At 46.6% G+C, this 7,704-nt stretch overlaps 1 protein-coding gene across 2 annotated transcripts in view; it reads left to right on the top strand.

The window, feature by feature from the left end:
• The first annotated feature begins 1,390 nt into the window (after nt 1-1,390).
• Nucleotides 1,391-7,704, top strand: part of TFB2M (transcription factor B2, mitochondrial) — a 55,624-nt gene continuing 49,310 nt past the window's right edge. For both annotated transcript variants that reach the window (XM_068232088.1, XM_068232087.1), the window contains exon 1: nt 1,391-1,538. The gene's annotated coding sequence lies outside the window, so the exon portion shown is untranslated. The remainder of the gene's footprint in view (nt 1,539-7,704) is intronic.

Here is a 7,704-nt window from a genome sequence, read left to right as displayed (position 1 = left end):
AAGGAATATTGCAAGGATTAAACACCTAATTCCTTCAGAGGATCTTCCAACCCTAGTTCATGCCTTCGTCACTTCAAGGTTAGACTACTGCAACGTCCTCTACACAGGCCTGCATAAGAAAGACTTACGCCGCCTGGATTAGTACAGAATGCCGCCGCAAGGCTGTTAACGAGCCAACCCCGCCATTGCCACATAACACCAACCCTGAGCTCACTCCACTGGCTACCGATAAAATGGAGAATTCTGTTTAAGATTGGCTTACTGACATTTAAATCCTTGCACAATCTGGGCCCTGGATACCTGAAGGACTTGTTGCAACTACATCACCCCCCCCACAATCTTAGATCAAAAGGACGTAACACCCTGGTCACCCCCAGAGTTCACCTCAAAACCTTTGGAGACAGAGCCTTTTGTCATGCTGCCCCTACACTTTGGAACTCCCTGCCACACCCAATCAGGACAGCTCCATCCCTGGAAGCATTTAAGTCTAAACTGAAAACCTACCTCTTCAGTCTGGCATTCATGAACATCTGACTATCTCCTCTGTAACACAACCCAGCCTGCAACCCTGTATTAATCTGAGACACAGCTATGCGCTTTGAGTCCTATGGGAGAAAAGCGCTTTACAAATGTTATTGTATTGTATTGTATTATCTCATGAAATGAACAATGAACACAAAAAGGAATCTTATATTTCAGGCTAGTCTAAATATGGTATTCAATATGCCCAATCACAAAATAGTTAAATGTTCTCCACAAACCTATCTGCAAATCGAAACTGTGACCGACATAGTCAAAGTGAATTGGAAAATAATTGCTCACAATTGCCTAGTAATTCTCAGTACTTAGTTTCAGGTCAAACACAAAATAGCTCATCCGAAGTAACTGGTTCTTCTAATTTCTTACCCTCAACTCAAGGTATGAATGCCAGTTCCCAAGTACCTTTTTTCAGGCTGCACAAGCTTTTCAGGCTGCCAGCTCACAAAACTGTTCCTTTTAATGTTTTTAATTTTGTGGGAGGAAAACATGTACATTGCAGTATATTGTATGGCAACATAAGAGTGTTCACGTAATATACTAACTTTTTTCTGTATTATTATTAGTCATCAACTAAAAAATATATAACAGTTTAACACTGGTGGGATCAAAGTCTGGAAGCGCCTGGCAGCAGAGTTCTCTTTTTCAGATATCAGTAACGTCACGCCTCTGGGCCCAGATTGAAAGCTCGCCAATAAGGGGGACATCAACTGCTTGAAATCTGGGCAGACAGAGGGCGAACGACATCAGGCGCGGCTAAGTTTTGCCTGCTCTAGTAATCTGACAGATGGGAACTGTCATCTGCCAAACCTCTATTCCTAAACGCCACCCCTAACATGTGACTATCCATCTTCTGCACTGCACACGGCAAACGCTACAGCGACGTCACGAAGGTCCTTTACCCTGTAGGATTTCGCATATTCGTACTAAACTAAGAAGCGTGTGTCCCTAGCAGCAGGGCAAGGTCATCACGTGTGATCGCTCAGTGAGCTGCATGCCCGGTAAGTGCCATGTCTATGGCCGAGCTATGTGCGCGCTGTCAGGAAGGTGAATGGTAACGATGTGACCGGAGCAGCAAAAGCTGAGCGTGGCTTCCTTGTCATCATATGCCATTAAAACACGTTACAGTAGCAGGGGGAGAGCAGCGTGCTAGAGCCTGGGTCTGTTGCCTTGCACAGGATGCTTAGTAGCCTTTTGTGCAGAACTAATGAGTTAACTAGGGAACTTCGTATTTTCTAGCTAGCAGCATCTGCCAACTTATGTCTTTACTACCCCTGTCCAGGGGCGTAGCAATAGGGGGTGCAGAGGTAGCAACCGCATCGGGGCCCTTGGGCCAGAGGGGCCCCGAAGGGCCCTCCCTTAACTACAGAATTAGCTCTCTATTGGTCCTATGCTCATAATAATGACTTCTGTAGATACTTTGAATAGTGGTAATCATTAACAAACTGTTCCCCATCCCCTTCTTGCACCTCTGACACTGTAGTTGCCATTTGCAGATTTCGGAGGGCCGTCAAAATTGTTATGTATAGAGTGCTTGGGGGGCCCCATTGTAAAACTTGCATCGGGGCCCACAGCTCCTTAGCTACGCCACTGCCCCTGTCAGATGTTTGTATTTTCCGTGTCTGACTTATAAAGTCACACAGGATCAAAAGCTCAAAGAATGTGAGAGTGTATACTGAGGCAGGTATCATGGGCGTTTGCAGAAAATTTTCCGGGGGGGGAGGAAGAAGTGGGGCGGCGCGCTGCAAATTTGGGGTGGCGTTGTGTGGCGCGCTAAGTGCGCCAAAAATGGGGCAACGTCATGTGGTGTACCATAAAATGGGTGTGGTCATGGACCAGAATGTGGGTGTGGTCGCAGGTGGAGACAAGTTTACATGAACTTAGCAATGGTGGGACCAGGGGCGTAGCAATAGGGGGTGCAGAGGTAGCGACTGCATCGGGGCCCTTGGGCCAGAGGGGCCCCGAAAGGTCCACCCTCTATCACAGTATTAGCTCTCTATTGGTCCTGTGCTGGTAATAATCACTTCTATAGATGCTTTGAATAGTAGTAATCCTTAACACACTGTTCCCCATCCCCTTCTTGCACCTCTGACACTGGGGTTGTCCTTGGCAGGTTTTGGTGCGCCGTATCAATTTTTATGTATAGAGTGCTTGGGGGGCCCCCATGTAAAACTTGCACCGGGGCCCACAGCTCTTTAGCTACGCCACTGGGTGGGACATTAGATTAGGACAGTGGTGGCGAACCTTTTGGAGGTCGAGTACCCAAACTTCAACCCAAAAATCACTTATCTATTGCAAAGTGCCAACAGCAATTTAAACTAAATACAAATGTTTTAACTCATACATGAACATTATGGAAAATCCAAGTTGAAAATAAACTGAAGATAAACAATTTCATCCATCCTACTCCTGAAAAATGTTTTCATTTTTTTTAGAACCTCCCAGTTTCATTTTCTGTTTTAAAAAGCTGAAAAAGTAGGTTTAATGCTATTGTCTCATATGATGATAATTCAGCTTTTTCCATAGTCTCGCAGTTAGTAATCATGTGACCCCCCCCAACAAGACAAATTCAGCAATCATGACGCCCCCAACAAGACAAATTCAGCAATCATGAGGCCCCCCAAAAAGACAAATTCAGCAATCATGAGGCCCCCCAAAAAGACAAATTCAGCAATCATGAGGCCTCCAACAAGACAAATTCAGCAATTATGAGGCCCCCAACAAGACAAATTCAGCAATCATGAGACCCCCAACATGACCAATTCAGCAATCATGAGACCCCCAACATGACCAATTCAGCAATCGTGAGACCCCCAACATGACCAATTCAGCAATCGTGAGACCCCCAACATGACCAACTCAGCAATCGTGAGACCCCCAACATGACCAACTCAGCAATCGTGAGACCCCCAACATGACCAACTCAGCAATCGTGAGGCCCCCAACATGACCAACTCAGCAATCGTGAGGCCCCCAACATGACCAACTCAGCAATCGTGAGGCCCCCAACATGACCAACTCAGCAATCGTGAGGCCCCCAACATGACCAACTCAGCAATCGTGAGGCCCCTAACAAGACAAACTCAGCAATCGTGAGGCCCCTAACAAGACAAATTCAGCAATCGTGAGGCCCCCAACAAGACAAATTCAGCAATCGTGAGGCCCCCAACAAGACAAATTCAGCAATCATGGGGCCCCCAACAAGACAAATTCATGAGTCATGAGGCACATAAATAGACAGCATTTCACATAAATAGGTAGAATGCCCCCTTAATATGGTAGACACCTGGCAGCAGTTCCCCAAAATACACTCAATCTGAAGTAAATGTAGGCAGGGGTATAGATGACCCCAGTATATGTAGTCAGGGTTATATGCCCCCAGTTATATGTCCCCAGTTATAGCTAAACCCCTTTATCTTATCTTTTGTGACTCTCTTGCAACTGGCAGAGTCCCAGTGGATTGGCGTACAGCCCACGTTTTCCCATTATTTAAGAAGGGCAAAAAATCAGATCCAGGAAATTATAGACCTGTAAGCTTAACATCAGTTGTATGCAAACTATTTGAGGGGTTACTAAGAGATACTATACATGACTTCATAGTAGAAAATAATCTTATTTCTCAGCATCAACATGGGTTTACTAAAGACAGGTCCTGTTTGACTAACATGCTCAGCCTTTATCAGGTAGTGAATGCTAATATGGATATTGGGAATGCTGTAGATGTGATATACTTGGACTTTGCAAAGGCCTTCGACACTGTTCCCCACAGAAGTCTGGTGCAAAAGTTGAGGATGCAAGGACTGGGGAAGAGTTTGTGTGCATGGATAAGGAACTGGCTAATGGACAGAAAACAAAGAGTTGTGGTCAATGGATCGTACTCAAAATGGGAGACTGTTAGCAGTGGGGTCCCACAGGGGTCTGTACTGGGTCCAGTGCTCTTCAATTTATTTATTAACCTGCTGAGCGTTCTGGACGAGCTGAGCTCGTCCGGAGACACCGGAGGGTGCCGCTCAGGCCCTGCTGGGCCAATTTAGACGAAATAAAAAGGAGCACACGCAGCTGGCACTTTGCCAGCCGCGTGTGCTACCTGATCGCAGCCGCAGCACGGCGATGTGCAGCGGCGAAAGAGGGTCCCCCCAGCCGCCCGAGCCCAGCGCAGCCGGACCAAACAGTTCCGGCCAGCGCTAAGGGCTGGATCGGAGGCGGCTGACGTCAGGACGTCGGCTGACGTCCATGACGTCACTCCGCTCGTCGCCATGGCGACGAGGAAAGCAAAACAAGGGCCGCTCATCGCGGCCCTTCTTGTTACTTCTGATCGCCGGAGGCAATTAGAAGTGCGGATTAGGAGCGCCCTCTAGTGGGCTTTCATGCAGCCAACTTTCAGTTGGCTGCATGAAATAGTTTTATTTTAATTAAAAAAAAAACGTCCGGTCGCCAGCCTGGCGATCTTAATAGAACGCCAGGCAGGTTAATGACCTAGTAGATGCAGTAGTGAGCAATGTTGCTATTTTTGCAGATGATACAAAATTGTGCAGAATCATCAACTCTCAGGAAGATAGTGTCATATTGCAACAGGATCTGGATAGGATGGCTATATGGGCACATACATGGCAGATGAAATTCAATGTTGACAAATGTAAAGTCATGCATTTTGGTCGTACCAATGGTCTAGCACCTTACAAAATAAATGGGATACAGTTGGGGACATCAAACTTGGAGAAGGACTTAGGAGTACTCATCGACAACAAGTTAAATAATCGTACTCAATGCCAAGCTGCTGCAGCTAAAGCTAACAAAATTTTGGGATGCATTAAAAGGGAAATAAAAACTCGAGATGCTAGCATAATATTGCCCCTGTTTAACTCTCTAGTAAGGCCACATCTGGAATATGGAATTCAGTTCTGGGCACCACATTACAAAAAAGATATTGCAGTTTTAGAGCAGGTGCAGAGACGAGCAACAAATTTGATACGTGGGATGGAAGGTCTCGCTTACCAAGAAAGGTTAGATAAACTGGGTTTATTTAGTCTAGAGAAAAGACGCCTTAGAGGAGATCTAATTAACATGTATAAATACATCAGAGGGCAATATAATAGCTTGGCGGATGAGCTTTTTGTCCCTAGGCCTTCTCAAAGGACTAGAGGACATGATCTGCGCATGGAGGAAAAACGTTTGAGCCATTTATTTAGGAAAGGGTTCTTTACAGTAAGAGTGATTAAGATGTGGAATGCATTGCCACAGGAAGTCGTTATGGCAAACTCTATACCTGCATTTAAAGGGGGCTTAGATGCTTTCCTTGCGTTGAAAGACATCCATGGCTACAATTACTAGGTTATGCCTAATGATGTTGATCCAGGGATTTTATCTGATTGCCATCTGGAGTCGGGAAGGAATTTTTCCCTTTTGGGGCTAATTGGACCATGCCTTGTAAGGGTTTTTTCGCCTTCCTCTGGATCAACAGGGATATGTGAGGGAGCAGGCTGGAGTTGTACTTTGTACTGGTTGAACTCGATGGACATATGTCTTTTTTCAACCAAAATAACTATGTAACTATGTAAATATATGTAGTCAGGGTTATATATCCCCAGTATATGTAGTCAGGGTTATATGTCCCCAGTATATGTAGTCAGGGTTATGTGCCCAGTATATGTAGCAGTGTTCTCCCCAGAATTTTTTTCCAGCCGGGTGGTATGAAATAGTAGCCGGGTGGCATGAAAAAGCAGCCGGGTGGGGCAAGATGAAAATGCAGGGCAACTCTGCTTACAGAATAGGAGGAGGTGAGCCGATGACAGCCGGGTGGTCACCAAATCTAGCCGGGTGGAGCACCCGGCTAAAAGAGCCTGGGGAGAACACTGTGTAGTCGGGGGTATATGTGCCCAGTATATGTAGGCAGGGGTATATGTAGGCAGGGGTGTATGTGCCCAGTATATGTAGCCACTAGCCAGAGGTATATGTCTCCAGTATATGTAGGCAGGGGTATATGTCCCTAGAATAAGTAGCCAGGTGTGCCCCTAGCAGGAGGGGAGCAGCACAGAGGAGAGCTGTGGGGACAGCGGGGAATGGGGGCCATCTCCCCCCTCCTTCCCTCACCTTAGGGCTCTCCCTCCCTCGCTCTTCTCCCTCCAGAACGAAGTCTTGTGCGGGTGGCTGGCAGCGGGCGGAACTTACCTCTGTCTCGTTGCAGGCGCCGGATGGATTTGCTTTCCTCCTGCTGGCCGCACGGGCACGATGCTGGGGGGGGGGGGGGGGGTCAGCCACCCGAATTTGCCATATGTGCGGACGCCCATGGCAGGTATCAAACTTGCTGAAATTGTATGTGTTTTAGACAGGTGGAATTTATTATTTCTGACAGGTCCAATCTGATTTCCTGATTATTTTTCTGATTGAATTTGTATAGAAGTGATTCTGATCAGAGATCAGATTGGAATTGTTGGAAATAATCGACTTGACCAGCCTGTCTGACTGGATATCGCATGGTGTGTAGGAGGCATAAGCCCTACACTTGAATCACCATCCTCCACAGCTGTGCTGTGTAACTTTAAAGGGAACCTAAACTGAGAGGGATATTGATGTTTCCTTTTAAACAATACCAGTTGCCTAGCCGTCCTGCTGATCTTTGTCTGCAGTAGTGGCTGAATCACACACCTGATACAAGAATGCAGCTAATTTGTGATAAAAACATTTTAAAATTGCTAGGGAGGCAGTGGTGGACTTAACTCCGGAAAGCAGACACGAACAACTGCCTGAATCAAACAATTGAATTAAGAGTTAAGCTGGCCATACACTAGGCTGATTACTCGCCGATCGACAGCAAATTCGATCACTGGGATCGAATCTGCTGTCACATCGTTCACGCTAAACGCTAAATTTGGATCTATTTCATCCCGAAATAAATCGGTCCCGTCGATCGCTCCGTGCGGGAAATTACCATTGATCGCCCGCGGGTAGGGAGCGCATCGCTAGCGGCGTACGATCAACGCAGGTATACATTACCTGAAGCTGGCTCCCGGCATCTTCTCCGCATCACCTCCCAGCTGGCATCTTCTCCGCATCACCTTCCGCATCACGGTATCCGTGTATAACTTCCTGTGTCACTGCAGTCCAAGCAATACAGATGGGTCAGCACCACCAAAAGTAAACAAAGCTCTTTTATTGTTACAGCAGTAA

This window comes from Hyperolius riggenbachi, chromosome 4, assembly GCF_040937935.1.
Source record: "Hyperolius riggenbachi isolate aHypRig1 chromosome 4, aHypRig1.pri, whole genome shotgun sequence".
NCBI classification, from domain to species: Eukaryota; Metazoa; Chordata; class Amphibia; order Anura; family Hyperoliidae; genus Hyperolius; species Hyperolius riggenbachi.
The sequence above is the reverse complement of the archived record's forward strand: the minus strand, read 5'-3'. Positions and strand labels throughout refer to the sequence as shown.